This window comes from Saimiri boliviensis, chromosome 7 (genome assembly GCF_048565385.1).
Source record: "Saimiri boliviensis isolate mSaiBol1 chromosome 7, mSaiBol1.pri, whole genome shotgun sequence".
Taxonomy (NCBI): domain Eukaryota; kingdom Metazoa; phylum Chordata; class Mammalia; order Primates; family Cebidae; genus Saimiri; species Saimiri boliviensis.
The window spans coordinates 3,373,545-3,400,556 of record NC_133455.1 but is presented as its reverse complement, the minus strand read 5'-3'; the positions used below and the strand labels follow the sequence as shown (position 1 = coordinate 3,400,556).

The 27,012-nt window shown below is 40.8% G+C and overlaps 1 protein-coding gene across 1 annotated transcript in view; it reads right to left on the bottom strand.

Annotated features, from left to right (window-relative positions):
* Positions 1-27,012, bottom strand: part of TMEM132D (transmembrane protein 132D) — an 825,236-nt gene that overhangs the window by 599,352 nt on the left and 198,872 nt on the right. The gene's annotated exons all lie outside the window — the stretch shown is intronic.

Sequence of the window (27,012 nt, the reverse complement as noted above, 5' to 3'; positions counted from 1 at the left end):
ACAGGGAGGAGACAGTCAAAGTACCTTGCTGACAATTTCTGGTCTGTACTTGGTAGGCTCTGACACTTCCAGCGTCTAATGGAGCAATATGCCACGTCCTACTTCTCCAGCAAAAAACAATATCCAACTTTTGCTCCTTACCAATCTGAGAGTCCCTTAAGTGTCTGATTCAAAGGCTCTGTAGAACAGAAATAGGCCATTTAATTCCATAAAACGGATGTTAACGAAAATGAGGGACACCTTTTGTGAAAAGTGGGTTTTGCCCCTTTTCTGAGACCACATAGGTCTTCAAGGAAAAGAGACCTAATTCTAGGCACGATGACGGTCACCCCATCAGCTCAGCACACAGAGGAGACCCCCGCTGACAGTTTGCAGATCACATGTGAAGACTTAAATCACTGCCTCCCAGCATCCTCCATTTCTACTTGTCTGAAATGCAAGCCCCCTGAGTTTTCTTTGCTGTAATACAGTCAAGAGTTTCAAAAGCAGAATTAAAACAAATTTTCCTCAAACCAAGGCAAAGGGGTATCAGGTGCTAATTTTGGAGGCATCAAAGATTTGAAATAGACTCTGGAAGGGACTCATTTTCTGAGCTGCACACTCAGTCTGCATAGATCTGAATTGAAGCAGTCTGCATAGATGTCCCTTGTGGCAAATAAAATGGATAAATTCATCTGAAAATGTGGCTGAGTACTTATATTTCACTTAGGTAGAGAATGTCAGAAATTTCATTTTCTTCTGAGAATGCATATTTATCCTCACCAAGGTAACCCCATTTTCAGACATCTTTTCCCAACAAATCATGTCCATTACAGCAAAATTATCCTCTTACTTTATAATTTTTTATTGCAAAAATATATCAAGTCTGAACTCTAACTCTACATATGTTTTATGTTCTATCCCTTAACCATAATAGTTTTGGGGACTTTCTCATGCAGGGTTTGTCCTGCAGTTCATCATACCAGAGCTGAGGTTGTTCTGTTAAGTTCCGGTTGCTTTCAGCACGTACGTTTTGGTTCCTGAAAAAACAGTTTCCTCGGCTTTTGTTTTCTCTCAATAGCATCTAGGAAAATGGGTAATATGATTGTCTTTAGAGCCAGATAAGTTTTTCTACCAGTAAGGAATATGAAATGAAGAAAAAAACAGAGAGAGATGATAGTGGAAGAATTTAAATCACAAGTAGAAGCAGCAGCAAGAAAAGGGATACAAAACTTACTGAAAATGATTGTAAACATTACTGCAGCCATAAAAAAGAATAAGTTCATGTTCTTTGTGAGACATGGGTGAAGCTGAAAGCCATCATTTTTAGCAAACTAACACAGGGACAGAAAACCAAGCACCACCTGTTCTCACTCATAAGTAGGAGTTGAACAATGAGAACACATGGACACAGGGAGGGGAACATCACACGCTGGGGCCAGTCAGGGGCTGGGGGGCTAGGGGAGGGAGAGCATTGGGACAAATACCTAATGCATGCGAGGCTTAAAACCTAGATGAGGGGTTGACAGGTGAAGCAAACCACCGTGGCCCATGTATACCTATGTAACAAACCTGCACGTTCTGCACGTGTAACCCAGAACCTAAAGTAAAATTAAAAACATAAAAATAAAAGGAAATTATCATATACATTTCAAAGAGAATCTGAAATTCAAATATTTCATTCCATAATAAGAAGGAAAATTTTCCTCAGAGCACTCATTTCCACTGAGGATGGATGATGTGGCCCCAGGGGACAGCTGGTAATATCTAGAGACACTTTTGGTTGTCAGCAACACTGTCTAATGTCCTGCAATGGTCAGAACACAGCCACACACAGACACAACCAGGAATTACCCAGTCCCAGAGGTCAGTGGAGCTGAGATTGAGATGCCCTGCACTGGGATGGACTTGCAGGGAAAACCTTAACCACAGAGTCTGAGATACATACAGGACCATGAGTGAAAAACGGTCACATTTTCACATCAGCAAAACCCGGGCTCTCAAAACACTTAGAGACTCTTCTGATGCCTTCAAATTTGTCATGGCCTTTGGCTTTAATCAAGTCTTCCAGTCAACAGACACTGGGTGCATGCTATGTGCCTGGCACTGCACACTGTGGCCTTGAGGGTGCCCAAGGAAGACAAGGTCCCTGCTCACACGGGGCTCATAGGGAGGCCTCCATGACCAAAGCACAAAGGAGGCAAACAGCTGAATTTCTGGCTCTAGCCTGAAAACAAACTACACCAAGATGATGAGGGCTTGGAGGAATGCTGCTTGAGATGGAGTAAAGACCTGATCTGGATCGATCTCTCTCTCTCTCTTCTATCATTTATCCATGTATATTCATCTAATCATATCATCTATCTATCTAATTTAATCTCTCATCTATCTATCTGTCTGTGTTAATCTGCTTTGCGTTGCTAAAAAGGAATACCCGACACTTGGTAGTTTATAAAGAAAATAGGTTATTTGGCTCATGGTTCTGAAGGCTGTGCAGGCATGGTACCAGAATCTGCTGAGCTTCAAATCTTTTACTTGCAGAGGAGGGTGAAGGGAGCCAGTGTTTCACATGCTGAGAGAAGGAGGTACCAGACTCTTTTAAACAACCAGCTCTTGTGTGAATGAAGAGAATGAGAACTTACTTACTACCATGCGGAGGGCCCCAAGCCATTCAAGAATCCACCCCCATGACCCAACATCTCCTCTGGACCCTGCCTCCAACATTGTGAGTAACATCTCAACATGAGATTTGGAGGGGACAAACATCCAAACTGTATCACTATCTATCATCCATTTATGTAATCTATCATCATCTGTCTATATTTATCATCTATCTAATCTATCTTTATCTTTCTACTCATCCATTCATCCATCTTTCCATCCATCTACTCACTCACCCATGCACCCATCCATCCACCCATCTACCTACCTATCCATTCAACATCCTTTCCTATCTCTTTGGCACTTCAGTATTTTTCGCCTAATGTTGTGGAAAATTTACATACCAGAATAGCTATATAGTATTCTGTGAACAGCATCATGTGAGTGTATATAACCAAAGTTCTTTCATGGAGCACTTAGGTGATTTGCTGAAATTGCTCTATTATCTTCTGGCATTGAACGACAGTTGATAAGGTTGGTCTATGTCCCCACCCAAATCTCATCTTGAATTGTAACTCCCACAATTCCCACATGTTGGGAGAGGAACCTGGTAGGAGGTAACTACATTATGGGGGTGGGTCTTTCCTGCATTGTTCTTATGATAGTGAATGGGTCTCATGAGATCTAATGGTTTTAAAAAGAGGAGTTTCCCTGCACAAGCTCTCTCTTCTTGCCTGCTGCCATCCACATAAGATGTGACTTGCTCCTCCTTGCCTTCTGCCACGATTGTGGGGACTCCCCAGCCATGTGAAACTGTGAGTCCAATTAAACCTCTTTCTTTTGTAATTTGCCTAGTCCCAAATATGTCTTTATGAGCAGTGTGAGAACATACTGATATAGCAAGGAATGCTGCTGTGAGGAGGTCTAAAGCCAGCATTTACTTCTCTCCCTGGTAAGTAACAACTGACTTGGTTTTTCTTTCCAAACTTTAAAAAATTTTGACATGTATTATGTACACATAAACACACACAAACACAAGAACACATATACATATATGCACATAAGTACATGTAAAACATTAATAGAAATTCTATATATGCAGTTTAAAGAGTATATATCATATATGAACAGTTTAAAGGATAACAATAAACACTTCATGAACTTAGCACCCAGCTGAGAACTAGAATATATTTAGTATTTCGATGTCCCTGCATGATCCTCCCCAGTAACAGCCTTCATCCTCCTTACTGGCTTTCGGTCCTAAATTTTCTAGTCATCTTCTTGTCTTTTTTTTTTTTTTAATACTTCTACCTAAATGAGCATATTGCTCCATTATCTATGAACATTACATTGTTAGTTTGATGCATATCTGTATCTTTATATAAGTGTATTTTTCTGCAAATTTTAATTAAGTTTGATATTATACAGAAATTGTTCATTGATGTGTCTAGCTATAACTGAATTATTTTCACCAGCACATAATAATTCTATTGCAGCAATATGTCAAAATTTGTTGATCTGGTACCTTCTCAATGGTCATTTTGGTCATTTTCAGGTTTTTGTTGATATGAACAGTGCTTCTATGAATATTTCAGTATATCTTTTGGTGAACAAGCACAAGAGTGTCTCTCAGACATGTTAGAAGTGGAAATATGGGGTCATATCACTAGGTCATTTCAAATTATTTTCTAGAAGAATTGTACCATTTTTTTCTCCTACCAGCAATAATAATAGCATTTCCTTTTTCCACATCCTAAATAACTTCTCATGCTACTATCAGATTACCTAACTCTGGCAATATGGTATGTATAAAATTAAAGCATTATGGTTTAATTTTGTATTTCCCTGATTACTAATGGGATACAGTACCTTTTCATAGAGTTATTAACTATTTTTGTTTTCTTCTATAAAATATCTGTCCATATGATTTGCCCATTTTTATATCTGGCTATTTGCTTTGAATTATAGGTTATTTATTTGAACAATAGACATTCTTTATATATACTGCATTATAATTGTTAGTTTATTTATTACAAATACCATCCCTAAACTTATGGTTTGCCTTTGATTTAAAAAGTGATTTTTAAAATTTAGTCAAATGTATTAATTTTCCTTTAGTGCTCAGTGTTTTGGTAGATTAAGAAAGTCTAAATACTTTTCCCTCAGAGGATATAAATATAACCTTTGGTATTTTCTTCTACATTGATTTACTGTTTCCTTTTAATGCCCAATTGATCTGAAATTAATGCCTGTAAATGGCATGAGGCAGAAATCTCATTCCTTTTTTCTCATTTGTGTAATTAGTACTCTGGTGTCATTTTTGAAGAATATATTTTTTCTCACTGATCTGCAAAAGTAGCTTTGTTATACAAAATATCACATTTTCATAGGTCTATTTTGGGGCTTTTTCTATGCGTTAGTTATTTATATATTGTGTTCCAGTATCATACTATTTTAATTTCTATTATTTAAAAATATAAACCATCTATATATTTTTCTCATTAGTGTCTTATCTGTTAGCAGCCCTTTGATCTTCATATAAATTTAAAAATCAACTTGTCAAGTTCCTCAGAAAACCTATTTGGTTTTTCTGTTGGAGTTAAATTGACTCTACAGATTGACTAGAAGTAAACTGACACTTTTGCATCATTGTGCATTTTTATCCTTGAACATGGTATATCCATTTTGTTAATTTTTGTGAATTTTTATTCTATATGAATTATTAGCAAATTATTTTATTATTCTTGAAATGTTATAATCAAGATATGTTTCATATTGATATTCTGTCATAAATTATTTTTTCTATAACACAGGATACTCCTTCAATCTATAGATTTAGCCCTTACTTAATTTAGCAAAAACAAAGACTTAAAATCCAAAAACTTTTATTTGTAAATATACTTTTTGTTTATTTTCTTTCTGGGATTCTCAGCTCCAAGGTTAGAATGTATTCTTATAATGGATCATCTTTTTCTCTCATGTCTATCATCTTCTAATTCTTTTCATCCCTTTACCTTTTTGCTTAAATTAACCAAGATTATCTCAAACTTCTCTTTATGTCAATAATTACATTTTTCACCAGTGTCTATTCCTCAGTCTCAGTTTTTCTGTTGCACTGTTTTAGTCCCCGATTCATGTACTGGCTCTTTGATCTACTTTATTATCTCCTTCTTTGTTTTCTATCTTTGAACTTTTGGTTTGCTAAGTTTGTATTAAAAAAAAAAATTCTACCCACTTAAAAACTTAGAGAATTTGCTTTGTTGTTTTTCTTTAGAAATCAATTATTCCTGTCTCTTACATGCTGTGCATTTCTTCCTTGCTTGCTTGCTTTCTCTCAGCAATATATTTATAGAAATAAGCTGCCATTTTTATTTTCACTTGGTTCATGCTCAACTTGGACAACTCTGCTCAGACTATCTTTTTGTGCTAGTATAATGTGTATAAATTGCACTTGTCCATGCTTTATCTTGTAAAACATGTATCAACACTTGTCAAAGTTTTGATTGGCATAACTAAGTACCATTCTCCCTTGCTGTAATGTTTTCAAATGTTCTGTGCCTGAGTTCACACAATTCTGTGTGTGCATGTGTGCTGAGAAGGGGAATGGAAGTAAGAACAAAAGGTTAGTATTATATTTCTTCCATGCACTTGGATAATCTTGAGCTTCATATTATCCTTCCAATTTCTCTCTCTGTCTTAGATCCTTGCTTTTGATAGAGAAAGACATCCTTGAATGATTTCTTTTTTATTATCAATCCTTCAACTACCCAAAAAGATAAAAGGGAAAAGAAATATAAAAATTGATTTTTCACCTTTGCATAACAAGTTCACTGCATAGAAAAAAATATTACCTTGTTCCTTCTGTGTTCTTTTTCTACTGCCTCTGGGTCTTTCCAAAGTTTGTATCATATTTATTATGTCTTCTGTTTGACTATATTCATTTCTGAATGCTTATGATCCATCTGCCTTTGATCGCAGGTGGGATTGACACAATGACAAGCCCAGTGTTTGTCTCTGCCTCTAGCATAAGATAGAATCAATCAAAAAAGAAAATATCCCCTCAAACTGCTACACCCTCAGAGCCAAGTCAGGGAACAGGACCCATCCCAGATAATTGACCAGAAGAACTTTGATATCAGGAACTAGTCACAGAGGTGCTGAAATTGCTGAAATGGGAACTAGAGGATGGTGATGCAGCCCAAATACAAATAAACACAGGAAGCCTCTGCTGTTAGGGTGAGAAGGACAAAGCAAAGAGGTGATGTTAAAAGAGGCCAAGAGTAAGGTCTTCCTGTAGGAACTGGGAAATTCCTGGCATGGTAGGGGCTACCTGGTAGGAGCTAGATCCACAGGTGGAGGAACCATTTGGCATGAGTAGGGAGTGTGGAGTGAGAGAGGAGAGAATTGTCCTGAATCCTCCTCTTCTCCAATCCACAAGTTTCCTATCAGCGGCTTCCACTGACCAAATGTAATCAAAAGCCAGAGCTGGGTGATGCTGAGAACCTGGGAAATGTAGACTGCAGAGGGGTACTCGGTGAAAAGCACAGCACAGCAGGGTAAGCGGAGAAAACAGATACAAGACAAAACAGACCATGAGCTGGTATATCTACTCTCATCTGCCCTCTTGCAAGCGGGGCTTATTAGTGACGTTTTTCGTGATTGCTGTTTACTTACCACTACTTATCTCCTGCTGCTTCACAAGCTGCCACAAAACCTAGTGGCTTAAAATGCCACACCTTTATTCTATATTCCTGATTTTGTATATCAGGTATGTGGGCAGGGCTCAGTTGGGAGATTCTTCTGCTACACATGGAGCTTGACTGAGGTCACTTGGGGGTACTGAGTTGCTGGCCAGTCTGGTGTGGAGGATCCAAGACAGTCTTACCCATGTGTCTGGTCACTTGACAGAAGAGGCTGGAAGACTGAGCTCACCTGGTCCCTCTTCCTTTCCATGTAGTCTCAGAGCCTTTTACATGGTCTCCCAGAAAAACAGCTGGATATCTTATATGCTGGCTCAGAGTTCCAAGACCAAGTGATCCTGGAGATGCTGGGACAAAGTCAAAGCTTCTTTTGATCTGTCCTCAGAAATTCCAGATCATCACTTCTGCTACCTTCCACTAGGTAAGCAATTCACTAACGCCAGTACAAACTTAAGAGTTGGGGATTAGATCCCATATCTCAACAGTTAGAGAGTCCAAGAATATGCAGTTATATCCAATTCAACACACTCTCATCCCACCCTGCCTGAGGCCTGGAGCGGGGAGGGGACTCTGCAGCTGTGACTGGGTACACTGAGCTGATTTTTGAAAACATCTGTCTCACTCTTTAGCTGATTGCCTCCCCAAGTCTTTGTTATTGCTAACTTTTTTTTTCCACTTAAAAAATCAGTTTACTTTTCATACCTTCAGCTTTGGAGGAGGGAGGGGAAGGTGACATCTCACTTTGCTCTGCTATCCTGCACCTGAATATGCTGAGTTAGATGCTTCTCTGAGTTATCAAAGTAAATGCCTCCTAAGCAGCTTTGAACATGGCCCTCTTTTTATTTCTTCTTTATACTTTAAGTTAGAGGTAATCTGCTACTTGTCAACATCAGCCCTCTTGGAAAAATGAATTGGCACTGCTTGGTTTGAAATGACCTTAAGTAATCTGTTCCCATTTCAGCTGGTCCCTAATACATTTCTTGGTTGATGGAATCGATCATGTACTGAAGCAACTGTGGTGCCACTAAGTGTGCTCGAGTTTCACCTCACTCTGTTTATGCTCCATGACACCTGGGGAAGGTAAGAGCCCAGGAATTGAGGCTCAGTGAGCTTCGGTGACCCTCTCAAGATGCATAAGTAGTGAAAGTGTCAAGACAGGTGCCCACAGCTCCAACTCTGTGGCTCAGGGCTCTTCTTCATAAACCCTCTGTGGGCCCCAGCAGGAAAAAAACACTGCCCTTTTGTTTTGAAAATGCCATTTCTCCTGATCATTATTCATGTGTAAAGTCCGTGGAAGGGCCACTGTAGTTTATTTGAGGGCCTTTGGAGCTCTGTAATTCGCAGTGACAAATACAGATTTTGGTCATGGTGGATACAACTTTACTTGATCTGCTCTCAGCAGCACTGACTTAAGTTGGCAACTTGTCCACATGCTCATTCTCACAGCACTGATCACTCGGGAAAGGCCCTGCCAGCATGCTTCATTCACTGGTAATCCCCAACACCAAGCTTCATCTCACAGTATCAGTGCCTGCCTTCCTATTTCGCATTTATGAAGATGAATTTTCCAACACATGTGCTCTGGGGCTGCATGTTAGAAAGGGTAGGCTTTCAATATCTTAAATTAAATTCTTTTATAAACCATAGGGCCTTTGGCCAGTTGTTTAACCTCTTTGTATTTCAGTTTCTGCCTCTTCTGAAAAATGTAAGTAATAACAGCACCTACATCATAGAAATGTTCCGAGGATTAAATGTGCTTAAAAAATTAAGCACTTAGAACAGTGCTTGGCACAAATAGATATTTAATGAGTGTGGGCTATCATTATTGCATTCAGCAAGCTCACAAAATTTCCCAAACCAAGCCCATGATCCCTGTGTTCCTAAGAGTAAACCAGAAGCAGTACACAGAAAAATTGCACCTGGATGTGACGAGGGGAATATGAAGACATTCCATCTACAACCAGGGTGGACGTTCCCATGGGTGTCCACATGGACAGATGACATTTCAGACCCAAGCCCCTCCCACTTCCTCCTTGTCATGGCATTATGCTGTCCTCCCCCACTCCCAACCCATCACCGTCCCAGAAGGTAGTAATGTACCTGAGGTCGGGGGAGTGAAACTCTGATGACTAAGACTGGGTTCTCTCGCCAAACACACATCTATCCTTGCCCACTCAAATCTGCAGACCGGAATTCATACCAGCCATCATATTAGCATTCGACTGGATGCAGTGGTGACACAAAAAGGTACCAAGGGCCTTTTCTCTTCAGTTGCTCTGAGTTTTGTTGAAAAGCAGGCTATCAGGTGGACCTATAGGGCATGGTGAAGCTCTGATGAGCTACTCATGCATAGATAAAAAGTCAACTCAAGGTTACAAAGTGTGAACCTCAATGACCAGATGTGGACACAGCCAAAGAAGACCACGAAGAACTTTAGTTGCACAGCAACCTCTTCTGTCTGTAAATCCCCAAAATAATAACAACAGTAATAAATTCCATTTAAGCAAACAAGGCAAATAGGGTTTGGCTGTGTCCCCACCCAAATCTCATCCTGAATTAGTTTCCATAATCCCCAGGCATCATCAAAAAGATCCAGTGGGAGATAACTGAATCATAGGGCTGTTACCCCCATGCTTCTCTTCTAGTGATAGTGAGTGAGTTCTCATGAGATCCAATGGTTTTATAAGGGCCTTTTCCCCGTTTGCTTGGCAGTTTTTCTTCTTGCCATCATATGAAGGAAGACATATTTACTTCCCCTTCTGCCATGATGGTAAGTTTCCTGAGGCCTCCTCAGCCCTGTGGAACTGTGAGTCAATGAAACCACTTTCCTTTATAAATGATCCAGTCTCAAGCAGTTCTTTACAGCGGGGTGAGAATGGGCTAATACAGTAAATTGGCACCACAGGGAGTGGGGTGCTGCTATAGAGATACCTGAAAATGTGGAAGCTACTTTGGAATTGGGTAACAGAGACTGAAAATGTTTGGAGGGCTCAGAAGAAGACAGAAAAATGCTGGGAAGTTTGGAACTTCCCAGAGACTTGGAGGGCTCAGAAGGCAGGAATATGTGGGAAAGTTTGGAATTTCCTAGAGCCTTGTTGCATGGCTTTGACCAAATTGCTGACAGTGATATGGACAATGAAGTCCAGGCAGAGTTGGTCTCAGATGGAGAGAAGAAACTTGTTGGGAAGTGGTAAAGGTCACTCTTGCAATGCTTTACCACAGAGACTGGTGGCTCTTTGTCCCTGCCCTAGAGATCTGTGGATTGAGAGAGATGATTTAGGGTATCTAGCAGAAGAAATTTCTAAGCAGCAACGTGTTCAAGATGCAACTTGGGTGCTGTGAAAAGCATTCAGTTTTATGTATTCATGAAGGCATGGTTTGGAATTGGAAACATGGGGAATCACTCAGGGTAGTGGCAGAAATATTAAGAAAAAAATATAGTTATAGAATATCATCACAAACCCTTTTGGAAGGCCTAACAGTTTCTTCTATAGTTCTTGGCTGAAGGCAGCCACCTGACAGTAATGTGTATTTAAAGGGAAACAGCATAAAAGTTCAGAAAATTAGTGACCTGAAGATGCAATAGGGAAGAAGAACCAGTTTTCTAAGGTGACATTTAAGCTGGCTATAGAAATTTCCCTAAGTAAGGAAGAGCCAAATGTTAATCAAGACAATGGATTGACTTGGTTATGTGGGCTCTCTTTTGGTTCCATATGAAGTTTAAGGTGTTTTCTTCCAGTTCTGTGAAGAAGGTCATTGGTAGCTTGAAGGGGATAGCGTTGAATCTATAAATTACTTTGGGCAGTATGGCCATTTTCACGACGTTGATTCTTCCTAACCATGAACATGGAATGTTTCTCCATCTGTTTGTGTCCTCTCTTATTTCTTTAAGCAGTGGCTTGTAGTTCTCCTTGAAGAGGTCCTTTACATTCTTTGTTAGTTGTATTCCTAGGAATTTTATTCTCTTTGCAGCAATTGTGAATGACAGTTCATTCTTGATTTGGCTCTCTTTAAGTCTGTTATTGATGTATAGGAATGCTTGTGATTTTTGCACATTGATTTTGTATCCTGAGACTTTTCTGAAGTGCTTATCAGTTTCAGGAGCTAGAACAAAGCAGGAGGCATCACACTACCAGACTTCAAATTATACTACAAGGCTACAGTAATCAAAACAGCATGGTACTGGTACCAAAACAGAGATATAGACCAATGGAACAGAACAGAGGCCTCGGAGGCAACACAACATATCTACAACCATCCAATCTTTGACAAACCTGACAAAAACAAGCAATGGGGAAAGGATTCCCTGTTTAATAAATGGTGTTGGAAAAAATGGCTAGCCATGTGCAGAAAGCAGGAAATGGATTCCTTCCTGACACCTGATACTAAAATTAACTCCAAATGGATTAAAGACTTAAACATAAGACCTAACACCATAAAAACTCTAGAAGAAAATCTAGGCGAAACCATTCAGGACATAGGCGTAGGCAAGGACTTCATGACCAAAACACCAAAAGCATTGGCAACAAAAGCCAAAATAGACAAATGGGACCTAATCGAATACCACAGCTTCTGCATGACAAAAGAAACAGTCATTAGAGTGAATCGGCAACCAACAGAATGGGAAAAAATATTTGCAGTCTACCCATCCGACAAAGGGCTGATATCCAGAATTTACAAGAACGAAAACAGATTTATCAGAAAAAAAAAAAAAAAAAAAAAAAAAAACAAGCCCATTCAAAAGTGGGAGAAGGACATGAACAGACACTTTGCAAAAGAAGACATACATGAGGCCAACAAACATATGAAAAACTGCTCATCATCACTGGTCATTAGAGAAATGCAAATCAAAACCACATTGAGATACCATCTCACGCCAGTTCGAATGGCGATCATTAAAAAATCTAGAGACAACAGATGCTGGAGAGGATGTGGAGAAATAGGAACACTTTTACACTGTTGGTGGGAGTGTAAATTAGTTCAACCATTGTGGAAGACAGTGCGGTGATTCCTCAAGGACCTAGAAATAGAAATTCCATTTGACCCAGCAATCCCATTACTGGGTATATATCCAAAGGATTATAAATCATTCTATTCTAAGGATACATGCACACGAATGTTCATTGCAGCACTGTTTACAATAGCAAAGACCTGGAACCAACCCAAATACCCATCGATGATAGACTGGACAGGGAAAATGTGGCACATACACACCATGGAATACTATGCAGCCATCAAAGACAATGAGTTTGTGTCCTTTGTAGGGACATGGATGAACCTGGAAACCATCATTCTCAGCAAACTGACACAAGAGCAGAAAATCAAACACCGCATGTTCTCACTCATAGGCGGGTGTTGAACAATGAGAACACATGGACACAGGGAGGGGAGCACTAGACACTGGTGTCTGCTGGGGGGAAATAGGGGAGGGACAGTGGGGGGTGGGGAGTTGGGAAGAGATAGCATGGGGAGAAATGCCAGATATAGGTGATGGGGAGGAAGGCAGCACATCACACTGCCATGTGTGTACCTATGCAACAATCTTGCATGTTCTTCACATGTACCCCAAAACTTAAAATGCAATTAAAAAAAAAGGAAAAAAAAAGACAATGGAAAAAATGTCTCCAGGGCATGTCAGAGACCTTCACAGCAGCCCTCCCCATCACAGACATGGAGACCCGGAAGGAAAAAGTGGTTTCTTGGGCTGGGCCCAGGGCACCCCTGCTGTGTGCACCCCAGCTACTCTAGCCAGGGCTCAAAGGTGCCAAGGTATAGCTCAGGCCATGGATTCAGAGGGTAAAAGCCCCAAGCTTTGGTATATTTCACATGGTATTGAGCCTGCAGGTGCACAGAAGTCAAAAATTGAGGTTTGGAAACCTCTGCCTAGATTTTGGAGGATGTGGGAAAATGCCTGCATGTCCAAGGAGATTGCTACAGGGGCAGGGCCCTCATGCAGAACCTCTGCTAGGTCAGTGCAGGAGGGAAATGTGGGGCTGAAGCCCCCATACAGAGTCTCCACTGGGGTACTGCCTAGAGGAGCTGTGAGAAGAGGGCCACTGTCCTCCAGACTGCAGAAGATCGCCAACAGCTTGCACCACATGTCTGGGAAAGCTGTGGACACAACGCCAGCCCATGAAAGCAGCTGGGAAGCAAGCTGTTCCCTGCAAAGTCACAAGGGTGGACCTCCCCAAGGCCATAGGAGCCCACCTCTTGCATCAGTGTGATTGGATGTAAGATATGGAGTCAAAGTGGATTGTGTTGAAACTTTAATATTTAATTACTGCCTCATTGGACTTTGTACTCACATAGGGCCTGTAGCTCTTTTGTTTTGACCCATTTCTTCCACTTGGAACAGGGATATTTACCCAATGCCAGTGCCTCTATTGTATCTAAGAAGTAACTGACTTGCTTTCAATTTTACAGGCTCCTAAGCAGAGTAGCCTGTAAGGCTCCTTGTCTCAGGTGAGACTTTAAACTTGGACTTCTGGGTTATAGCCAAAATGATTTAAGACTTTGGAGGACAGTTGGGAAGGCATAATTGTTTTGAAGTGTGAGGACATGAGATTTGGGAGAGGCCAGGGACAGAATGATATGATGTGGCTGTGTCCCCACCCAAATCTCATCTTGAATTGTAGTTCCCAGGATCCCCACGTGTTGTGAGAGGGACCCAGTGGGAGTAAGTGAATCATGGTTGTGGTTACCCGCATGCCATGCTGCTGTTCTCATGATAGTGACTGAGTTCTTATGAGATCTGGTTTTATAAGGGGCTTTTCCCCTTTGCTCAGCACTTCTCCTTCCTGTTATCATGTGAAGAAGGACATGTTTGCTTCCCCTCCTGCCATGATTGTAAGTTTCCTGGGGCCTCCTCATTCCTGCAGAACTGTGAGTCAATTAAACCTCTTTCCTTTATAAATTACCCAGTCCTGGGCAGTTCTTTGCAGCAGCATGAGAACAGACTAATACAAAGACTAAACATCCTAAAAAATCCCTTTTACAAAAACAGCTGAACTGATGGTCTAAGGACACAGTGACAGATACTCAGGTGTTTTACTCTCAAATTTTGCCAAAGAAAATCCCACACAACCACCCACTGGGAGAACTTCCTAAAACCACAATGGAGCCAGGATGCTATTTGTATTCACATCTACTCATACTGATTTTCCTCTTCCTCCATTTCTTAGATGTTCCATCAAGAGGTAAATAGTTGAAGATGAGGGTTGAGACCCTGCTTCCCACAGGACCCCATCAATGGCCCTATCCCAACTCCCAGAGGAATGAAAAGACTGTGGATGAAATGTTTCTGCATGTTTTTCTGGTTTTTCCTTCTATCTGTTTTTCAATCAAATGGGTATAGAAATCCTGCTGCTCTGGCTCCTTTAGGGTTCCTCAGACGGTATAGGGTTTGAAGCAGTAAGAGCAAATTGCTCCTTTCAAATGTGTTTATCTCCAATTCCTTGCAGAGATGTCCTGTGTACTGTCTGTATCATTGTGCAGAGTGTCAGGAGGCTCGTGGATGGCACAGCACTGAATTATGGTGCCTGTCTCTTCTGTACTTGCAGCAGAAGTTTATGCAACACAAGAACAGTGGGGTCTTTAGGGATACTCAGGCAACATTACACAAACCACAGAAAGGAGAAATGTGAGGTCAAACGTATGCAGGTACAAATTTCAAATCTCCTGTTTTGGGGGGAACAAATTAATGTCAATTTCCTCATCCCTACCATAGGGAGGATAGTTCATTGAGGAGTCTACAGTGAATATTTGTCATATTTTCATCACCCACCTTCTATGCCTGCATCCTGAGAGCTCCCTGAATTATTTCAGGAGGGGTAGTAGTTGGCCCCCATTGGCATTGATATTGGTGGGAGGGTGAAGGCAGGAGCCACTTCCAACTGAGTTATGGGAAGAGTTGGGTTGTTTTCTCTCCTTCCCCTGGCAGAGTCAGGGGGTGAAACTGTGACCTCAGCTTGCCTGGAGGACATTCTTTCCTGGCATCCTGAAGTGTGAGCCACTGACAAAGGGTACACAGATGTTCAAAGGAGCAGATAGGGCCGTAGCAGAGGCTTGCTGACATAGGCACCCCTTGCTACAAAACTACCGTTTAGGCTTCCCAGGTCTGGGGAGCAGTTTCGGGTCCTGCTCGGTTCTGCAGCTGCTTCTCGGTCTTTCCACACATCCCTGGAACTTCCAAGAGCCTGCCAGTTGGTCAGAGCGAATTTCTATTGCTTACTAACAATGAACCACCTGACAGGACATTGTAGGGAGATGACAGAAAACAGACACAGTATAAATCCAGGAAAATGGTAAGCATTCACTGTTACTACATTCTATTTCCTCCCCTTTCCCTAAGAGGATCAGAGCACTCACACTGTTTGACACATAAATGTGTGTGTAGCCATAAGCCTTGTAAGTTTCCATGAGCCATAAGCCTGAGCTCAAGGCCCTCAACCCTCAGTTGATCGCTGAAGCTGTCAGATGGAGCTGTGGCCACGAGGAATCAACATGCTAAAAAGCGGATTCATGAAACTGTGTGCAAAGAGGCTGTGCTTATGGTTATATGGTGGTGTTTTCACAAACTGGCATTTACTTATATGAATCAATCATACTGGAGAGAGTGAGAAGTTTAGCTCATTTAAACGTCTCCTTTCCAATTCTACCTAATCAGCTTTTCTCCGGAATAACGGGTTGGTAGAAATGAAATCAGTGATTCTCAACTCCAGCTGCACATGAGAATCACTTGAAGAGCTTTTTAAAAATCCTGAAACCAGGTCTTCACCCCAGACCCATGTTGGGGGCAGATGGTCCTAACCAGCCACTGCTGCTGAAAACAGCTGCCTCAATGCATCTCAGTCCTTGAGCTCCTCTCACGGTGCAAATGCCTTAATGTGTTTGCATTTGATGCAGGGTTATTTTCTACGTATGGCCTTGAAACCCATGCCACTTCTTCCTCTTGAGCCTGGCCAAAGAACCTAGTCTCTGGCCCAATGCTGAATGGAAAGTAGGTGGGGTGGAGTTATAGGGACAGTGACATCCACTCCTCCTTCCAATATTTCACGACTGACTGTGGTGTGTGATGTCGTGTACTAGACAATAAAGAAACAGCAGCAAACAGACCAAGGCTTCTGCCTTACAGAGCAGAACTTCTAATGGATGGGAAACTAAATGCTAGGTGCAATTTAAATAATGTACAGGAAGAAAATGGCAATACAATGTCACCTTAAATCCAAATGCAGAACGTTCCTCTATACAAGAGGTGAATTTTCTCTATGAATATTTTCTCCCACAACCAGAATCTAGTCCAGGTGTCTCTAACCAGAAGTTATTGTCTCCCCTGGGGGACATTAGGCGACATCTGGACACATTTTCAGTCGTCACAATGGATGGTGGCAGTTAACAGGCATCTAGTAAGTAGAGGCCACAGACACTTCTCAACATCCTACAACGCACAGACTATCCTCACAGCAAAATATTTTCTGATGCAGATGTCAAGGGTATGAGGTTGGGAAACCAAGCCTAGTCAAACCAGCTCTATTCAAACAGCCTCGGGGGTTGCCTGACTTCTCCAAGGTCACATGGTGACCTTCTACCAAACATGGAACAGTTGGAGCACCCAAATATCACAATCCCACTGTTTTTACTTAAAAGCCCCTCCTTCTGAATTGCACCTTGATTCCAGATCAGATATAGAGAAAATATATTCTTATAGTTGAGAAAAATGGGGCACCAAAACCCTAGACATGATTTAACTCTAAATATTATGCAAGTTCTCAGAAGACAATGCAGGTTCTCTCAGCCTAGAACTGCCTTCCCTACCTCTAAGTGGACACAAGCATGTCATGCCCCTGCTCCTGAAACCTAAATGCTTCCAACTGCCTGCAGCAGGACTCTTTGTAAACTGACTCCCATTTCTTCCTGTTACATTTCACACAGCACTCCCTCTTGCATCTGAACTTCAATTCTGCCTATTCCTTGCACTGTTGATTTAGGGCATTGGATGAGTTTCTTCTAAGACAATTAGCATCTGGGTTCTAGGTCTGGATCAATACTGTTATAGGGTTTCATGAGCCATATCAATACCCTTATAATAAATTCTCATTTTTCTTTAAACTGATTCAAATCGTGTTTCTGTAACTTCCAACAAAAATGGTGTTAAGAAACACAGTCCTGGAAACTACTGGTTTCAGCTCTGATGGGTACATGGCTTGGAAGTCATCACAATTATTCTTACAAGAAAAAGGAGGAAAAACTGAAAAGCTATACATTTGCTTAGACTCATTGGAGAACTGAGGTTGTAGAACAGAGTGCCACTCCCAAATCTGGAGAGACAGATGCATTCAGGTAAGAAATAAATGAAGGTAATTTTTTTTTTCTTTTTCTTAATTGATCAAAATATAGTGCTTGTTTAAAGCAATAGTAGTAATGATGAATCACAGCAATGTCACAAAGGAAGGAGGGTAACCCAGAAAACTCAGCTGTAAGTTACATGTACTACTGGGAATTATTGAAGCATTATATGAAATTGACTCAGATTAAAAATGTAATCAAAAATTTTAGAGAAACAATATTTTAAGCATAATCAGTACAATAAGAGAGGATATAAAATGTAATCCCATTTCTTCCTGTTATATTTCACATATAAAATATTGGAATCCTAAAAGGTAGAAAAAAGGGTGGATACAAAACAAAGAACACATGAAATTAATAGAAAACAGTTAAAAACATGATCATTATTAATCCAACTACAAGAAAAGCATTTAAATGTGAACATATTAAATATTCCAATTAAAAGAGAGATACTGTCAAAGTAGATTTCCAAACATGATTTGCCTATATAACATTTACCAAAATCCCACTTTAGCTCAAATGACTTTTACAGTTAAAAGTAAAGAGATGGAGGAAGGTCGTGTTAATAATAATAAATAAAAGCTTCAGTGTTTACATAAATTTCAGACACAGCAGATCTTACCACAAGGCAAATTATCAGGGGTAAAGAGGCAGCATTATGTAATGACAAATGGGCTAATTAGCCAAGAGGTTACAACAATCCTAAATGTGTATGCATCTAACAAATGCACATCAAAATATGTGAGACAATCACTGATAGAACTTGAAGGAGAAATAAACAATTCCCCTATTATAGTTGGAAACTTAACACTCCTCTGTGAGCAACTGATAGATCAAACAGGCAGAAAATCAGTAAGGATGTAGATGACCTAAACCCACTATCAATCAACTTGATCTAATTGACATTTATGGAATATTCCATCCAAAATAAGCAGAATATACATTCTTCTCAAAATCACATAAAACATTTACCAAGAAAGATCACATTCTGTGCCATGTAGCCTTAAATTTAAAAGAACAGAAATTATGCAAAGTATATTCTCAAGCCACAGTAGTAATTAAACTAGAAATCAATACTAGAACGATAGATGGTAAGTCCAACAAATATTTGTTAATTAAAAACACACTTCTCAATAACACATGAATCAAAGAAGAAGTCTCAAGAAAGAAAAATTGAAAGTATCTTAAGCTAAATTAAACAGAAAATATAACTTTCCCCCAATTAGATGCAGCAAAGCAGTGCTTAGAGGAATATTTATAGCATCAAAAACATATTAGAGAAGACCTAAAATTAATAACCTAATCTAAAATTAATTAGTGTTACATGTAGACACCTAAAGAAGAACAAACTATACCTGAATCAAGCAGAAGGAAGTTATACAAATTAAAGAAAAAAAAATCAATGAAATTGAAAATAGAAAAACAATAGAGAAAATCTACAAAAACCAAAAGCTAATTATTTGAAAAAAAATCACTAAAACTGATAAAATCCTACTCCGGCTAACAAGGAACAAGGGAAGACAAAAATTACCCACAAAAATGAAAGAAGAGTCATCACTACTGATCCTGTATCAATTGAAAGGTAAATTTTCTTCTTTGAGATATATTGCACTCTGGTGAATACAGTAGATAATAATGGACTGTACATTTAAAATTTCTAAGAGTAAATTTCAAATATTCTCACCACAAAAATAGTAAATATTTGAGGTGAAGAATATGTTAACTATCTAAGTATTCCACATTATATTCATAAATCATAATATCACTTTATACCCTGTAAATACATAAAGCTATCCTCTTTCAATTTATAATTAAAAATAAAAATTAAAACAAAAAAAGCAAAACAATCCCTCCCAAAAGATAATGAGGAATACGGTAGCTAACTCTATATCCACACATTTTATAACTTCAATATAAGATACTTGGATTCCTTGAAAAACACTAACAAAACTCACCCAATGAGAAATAAGTAGCATGAATAGAACTATCTGTTGAAGAAACTGAGTAAATTATTAATAAATCCCCCAAAAATGAAATCACCAGGCTCAGATTGATTCACCGGTGAAAACTTATGAACATTTAAGATATGAATAATACCATTTCTACACACTCTCTCCAGGCAAACAGAAGCAGAGGGAAGATGTTCTAACCATATTACCAAAACCACATGGAGTCATTCAAGAAAAAACAGAAGTGAAAACTAATAACTCTCAGTAACATGGGCATTAAAATCCTCAATAAAGCATGAAGAAATTGAATCCAGCAATATATAAAAAGACCTACATACCACACACAAATGAAATTTATTCCAGGTATACGAGGCTGATTTAACAGTCAAAAACTATTCAAGATAATTCACTGCATTCACAGGCTAAAGAGAAAGATCGTAGGATTATGTCAGCTGGTATAGGAAAGAAACTTTGTCTACTTTTCAATAAGTTTGTTTTTGTTTTCTTGTATATTTGCTTAAGTTCCTTGTAGATTCTGCATATTAGACCTTTGTCAGATGGACAGTTTGCAAAAATGTTCTCTCATTCTGGGTATATACCCAAAGGAATATAAATCATTCTGTTACAAAGATACATGCATGCATATGTTCATTCCAGCACTATTCACACTATTCACATTAGCAAAGACATAGAATCAACCCAAATACCCATCAGTGGTAGCCTGGAATAAAGAAAATATGGTACATATACACCATGGAATACTATGCAGCCATAACAAGGAACAAGATTCTGTCCTTTGCAGGGACATGGATGAAGCTGGAAGCCATTATCCTTAGCAAACTAACAAAGGAACAGAAAACTAAACACCACATGTTCTTTCTTATAAGCGGGAGCCGAACAATGAGAACACATGGACACAGAGAGGGAAACAACACCCACTGGGGCCTGTTAGGGAAGGGCAGCAGGGAGAGAGCATTAGGAAAAAGAACCAGTGCATATGGGGCTTAATACCTCGGTGATGGGTTGACAGGTGCAGCCAGCCACCATGGCAACACGTTCACTGAAGAAACAAACCTGTACATCCCACACGTGTACCCTGGAACTAACAACAAAATAATAATAATAAAACTTGACAAAATATACAGCAAGTTTGTTTTTGTTTTGTTTTGTTTTGTTTTGAGATGGAGTCTTGCTCTGTCACCAGGCTAGAGTGCAGTGGCGTGATCTCTGCTCACTGCAACCTCTGCCTCTAGGGTTCAAGTGATTCCCCTGCCTCAGCCTCCCAAGTAGCTGGGACTACAGGCACGCGCCACCACACTCGGCTAATTTTTGTATTTTTAGTAGAGACGAGGTTTCACCATATTAGCCAGGATGGTCTTGATCTCCTGACCTTGTGATTCGCCCGCCTCAGCCTCCCAAAGTGCTGGGATTACAACCATAAGCCACGCCGCCTGGCCATACAGCAAGTTTAAAAAAAATCTCTTAGCAAACTAAGGAAAGAGAACTTTCTCAACTTGATAAATAACATAAACCAAAAGCCTATCGGCGACATTGCACTGAATGATGAGAAACTAGATGTTGCTCGCTAAGAGGAGGAATGAGGCCAGGCAAGGCCTTCTCACCATTCCTATTTTACGTTGTACTGGAGCCAAATGAAAGAGCTCTCAATAGCCAGAGTGGGGAATCTGAGCAACGAAATACATGAAATAATATTGGATTGTAACCCAAAGTAGATAATAAATATCCAGGTGTGCTCACTGAAATAAGTACATGATTGAATAAACTCATAAATGAGGAAAACTAAGGAAATGTCACCTGCAGAATTCTAAGTAGTCCCCTCTTTACAATTGCGAGCTGGGCATAAACACTTCCTTCCAGAGCATAGCCTTGGAGGAATGGGAGAAAAGGTTCTTTGCAATGGAGAGACCTGACCAGCCCAGCCTCAGCCCAGTGCTGGTGAGCGGGGATAGGTGGGCCGGGAAGTGACCATGTCCCCGGGATATGGCAACCTTGGGACCTTACAATCAACACAATAGCCCTCGGCATTAGCATTGTAGTCAAGCTCATTCAAGCAAAGCTATCTTCAGTGAGGAATTTCCCCTGTGTAGACAGCATGAGGATTTCGATTTTACCTGTCCTCAGACTCTTTGCTCATTATAATAGTAAAAGACACACCCCTGGGTGGAGATTTAAGACGCTAATGAGCCTGCGACGTCTGAACACGCTTGTACAGTTACTGTGTATGTGCACCCAGAGGAATCCCCCAAATGTGCTTCCGAGTAACACCTCTTACTACCTGCTTGTGAATCATCGTGTAAGGCCCCCATAAAGGGTCTCCCTCGTGCCAGCTTTGCTGTCTCATCCTTAGGGCAGCCCGCCCTGAATCCTCTCTCTCCGGTGTACTATCTATTCTGAACTTAACTGTCAAAATATTATTTTCTTTTGCAATACTTTGCTCGATGCTGCATCTCCTTTGCTGTGTGTCTCTTGTTTCCGCTCTTTTAAACTAAAAAGACAAGGACGGAGATCTCACGGCAGCCATCAGCCCTGGAGTGAACATCAACGGTATTGAGTCATGTGGGCTGCATGTGCCCTTGAGTGATAAACACGGCACTTCGCCTCTGTGGTTTTCCTCCCGCAAACCCAACACCCCAGTGCAATCAGGAGAAAGAGCATCAGACAAATCCCAGTTGAAGGACATTCCTCAAAACAGCTGACCAGTGAGTCTCAAAACGGTCATGCCACCAAAACCAAAGAACGTCTAAGAAATGGTCACAGCTAGAGGAGTGTTAGAGCAAAATAAATATGGCTGGAGAAGGACTCTGTTTCTACATTTGAGTCCTGTGGATGAACTGCAACCGAGCTTAATCTGTAGACGAGACTGAAACCTAACTGAGTCGTCTGCACCTGCAACAGTCACTGAGCCTTGGCCAGTCCCAGCCGCCATACCTCAACCACCCATGCACACTGAGGATTCACACTGTGTTCAAACAAGGCAAACGCCACGCTGTGGGCAATCCAGCTGTTTTGGTACCTCACCTCCGATTTCTGTACATCATTTTACATAAATGCTTTGTGACCACGAGGCACCCCTGGGGTCTCTCTGAATCTGCTGTGATTCTGGGGGCTGCCTGGTTGATGAATCATTTATTCCTGAGTTAAACTCCTTCAAATTTAATTCTGCTGAAGTTTTTCTTTGAACAGGAGCTCCAGGAGACATGACCGCTACATGTAATGCAGTCTCCTGGGTGGGGTCCTGGAACAGCGACGGGGAGGTGGATAATAACTAAGGAAATCTGAATACAGTATGGATCTCAGCTAATAATGATGTGTCAATATGGGTGCATTAATTGGGATAAATGTAGCCCACAAACATAAGGTATTAATAAAAGAGGGACATATGGGAACACCGCAATACATTCACAAGATTTTTGTAAAGGTAAATAACTTCTGAAATTAAGAGTCTGCATTAGGAGAAATACCTAATGCAGATGACAGGATGATGAATGCAGCAAACCACCATAGCACGTGTATGCCTATGCAACAAACCTGCACATTCTGCACGTGTACCCCAGAACTTAAAGTATCATTTTTTAAAAAAGCCTGTCTGCTTCTCACTCTTCTACATCAAGCAGCTCTATTAATGCCCACGAGGTGACAAGGGGTGGTACAATCCCAGGCACAGACCAGATGTCACTGGACGTTGCTATAATTTGAAGACGCCAACATCTGTCCAACATCTGTCCTCTTTGTAACAGTGCCCCAGTCTTCACAAGACAACAGTTCTTCATCTCATGGGATGTGCTCTTAGTGAAAGGTAATTTGAAGAACCATTTTGTTTCATGGAAGCCACATCTGGTCCCTCTCCCACCCCTGGCACAGCCAGCTAATAGAGAGGTGACCCAGCAGGGGCTGCATGGAGGTCCCTGCAGCTTATGTGCATGTAACCAGGAGAACTATTGGAGGAATCCACTGGGAGAGCGGGAGAGAGTTGCCGAGAGGCTGCTGTGTCCACGCTCAGCCTCCAACCTCCATCAGACTCTGCGTGGCCAAGCTGGGTCCCATGGTATCCGTCCAGTAAATCCTTCTATTTATTATTTTTCTTAAATTAGCTGGAGTGTGATTTATGGCCTGCAACTTAGAATATCATTGGATACTCCAGGGCATATTTTACCTGAAACAGAAGAAGAAGAAATCCTATTCTGGGCCAACACAGGTTCAGAGGTTACATCATTCACGTGGATGAAGCTCACAGGGTCAATCTCAAACCACCGTATTATTTCCTAACAAGCGTTAAATCTTCTGCATATCTGGCTACCCAAACCACCGAAGAATATCCTCTGAGCCTCATCAATTCCAGGCTCACTCTGCCTATGGTCAAACACTTGTATTTTATTCTCCTGCTGTCTCCTTTCTCAGTGTCACCTTTGCAAGAAAATCTCCTCAATAATGTCTTATTCCGACCTTGTCTTAAATCCAATCCCAGTGCTAGGCATACAGCGCTGAACAAATTCTTGAGCACTTAAAACTACAGAGACCTCGGTAAAGTGCACATATTTGTTAATAATCAGTGATTCATTAATTCATTCAAGAAATTTAAGGCTGTCCATGCCTTTAAGAACAGCCCCTACTCTGAGCCTGTTCCGCTGCTCTAGGCCCCCCGGGCTGACAGTTCTGGGCTGTTAGGTAAGCCAGGGATTGCTACATGTATGCTCAGTTCCAGCCTTCCATTCAGATCTGAGGACCAGAGCTCTTTTGAAACAGACTCCTGCGGCAGAAAGGAATGGAAGAATAACCAGGGAGGAGGTGGAAGCAGCAGCCCTGGTTCTTATCTTCCTCCAGGCCCGTGACGGGTGAGCAGAGACTGGGATGCACCTGAGCCTCCCTCTCCACTGGGGAGGGACATAGGGGAATGTGTGGTGAGAAGAACGTGGAAGAAAGAGTCCCAGTGCCGTGGGGTGCTTCCGTTTTCATTTGAAGGGAAACATTCTCTGGGATTAAACGGGATGGTTAGATGTCTCAGGAATGAAAGAAAGCGTGTGGCTTTTCTTTCCCTGCAGAGGTCCCTTTGGAAGATGGAAGCCGCAGGATAGAACAGAGCTTGTAAGATGACACACGGCCCTACCTGGGCTGCCTTGTTCTTAAAGAGTGAAACGCACACACAGATATACACGCGTACAAATACACACGCAGAAAGACACTGACTCCTGTGCTTCAGTGACTCCTGTGCTCCAGCCCCCGCACGCCTGTGTTCACAGGCGCACACCGGGGAGGTGTACAGTGGGCGGTCAGTCGCCATCAATAAAGAGCTCAAACCACAGCTGTCACATCGGCCCTGATTTGCAAACGTACATGATGCATATTTGCAAATGTCCCTCCCGTTGATGGCAGTTAGTCTGGCCCCCTCTCACTGTAGTCATCCTTGGGTGGCCGTGGATGTCCCACGGGCACCTGACCTATAGAACAGGAGCCCAACACTGGGCCTTGCTAGCGCTTTCGACACAGAGTGTCTGGAAAGACAGTCACAATTGGGAGAAAAGCTCCCAAGGATATTTGGCTGGATCCTTCAGGGTTATTTATAGCTGACGGTCAGATAGAACAGACGCACACCAATTCCAAATATTTGGGAGCTATGCTGGATTAGTGTCAAATTGACTTCATTTAAGAAGATATATAGTATTATTATCTTCTAATTATAGGAATTCAAGCTAAAGGATAATAATCTTGCCAGGTCCAAGTTTACCTCAAGCTGTTTACATAAATGCATGAGTTTCATCCATAATCAGAGCATTTTAAATACGCAGCAAGCACATTATTAATGAAGCCTCTTGAAGAAACAGTGTAGCCTCTTACCGATGTAAACACACATTCATGAAACATTTCCTTCCTTGTTGTCTAATCTGTAAACTGATTTTTTAAATCGAATTGACATGTCTAAATGATGGGTTCTGAACATATATTCTTTTGCTGTACTTCCCAACTTTTCCAAAGTTTGACTTGTGAGCAGAGCCACCAAATTTAGAAGCTTCAAATACATTTGCTTCTGAATTCACCACGACTTGGAACTTCGTATTGTACAGCCCAGCAAAGCGAATTTCTCTTGATTTTGCTACAAATTGCCAAAGATAAAAGTCACCCTTGGACCCTAATGGATATGTTTAGTGTGTAATAAAGTCATGAGACACAAAGCTTTTTGTGAAATTCAATACTACCCACACCACTGCTTCCACACACACGCGCGCACACACCCACCCACACACACAAGCTGCATGTGGATCTCATCTCCTGAGAATCAAAGCTTCAGGGGATTGCAGTTTTTAATCCTGGGTTCAGAAAATTAACAGTCAGTCATTGGCAAACCTAAAAGATGGCAGGCAGTTTGAAACCGTGTAAGAACAAAGCCCCCCTATTCAAACCTTTCGTTTCGACCACCAAAATATTTCTCCATATAGGTAGCCATTCTCACAAAAAATACTAGGTAAGACTGTTGAACCCAGAAAAGTAAAACATAAAACTAGCAGACCCCACTGAGGACCTGAGGCCAGCTGGATCTAGATATGATTTCCAGAGGGACAGAAGCGAAAGCTAATGAAGGCTCGGCCCCACAGATGTGCTTCTGTGCCCTAAATCCCTGCGGCTAACCCCTGAATGGCACATCCAACCCAGCCAAAGGCTTTTACCTTCCAGGACTTAGCCAAGTTCAGTCCTTAGGTGCATGGCCATTAGGTTCTGTTTCTTTCATTAAAAATCAAAAAGGCATTTCTAATACTAGATCACAATCAAATAAACTTAAATGTGCAAGGTAGAATCGAAACAATGATTTATTTTCTTGAACTCATCTACCCTTTAAACCTAAAGAAGGAAAGAATGAAGGAAAGGAAGAAAGAGAGAAAGACAAAGGAAAAGATAGAGAGAGCAATTCCATATGAAGGGGGATAGAGAACTGGTCATTACTGGATGAACTTTATAAACCCAGATGTGAAATATGTCTTACTTCTAGCTGCACTCCTAATTTCAGGAGTCACAGCACACGTTTTATTACACTGCGCATCAGGTCTAATTGTTGAATTACGTCGCAGTGTTAGGACATTTCTCATAATCAATCACACTTATACTAAACAGCTGTTATAATCAAACTTGCCTGGGTTGAAAATAAAACTAAAACTATATCATGAAAATACAATCAAGCCAAGGCAAGTAGCTTCTCTCATGCATTCTATTCCAAAGTGAAAACCAGCCCATGTTTATTCTAAAGTACACAGAGCTTATTTTAAATGTCTTGTCTTTGGTATATTCTTATATAAGAAACTCAACAAATTCTACTGTATATTCTTCACACATTGTGCTCATTTATTTTTTTGAACACTAAGTTCTATTTCCAGGGAGAAACAAAATGATAACTTTGAGGTTGGTACCATATTATACTTAGAACTTAGATC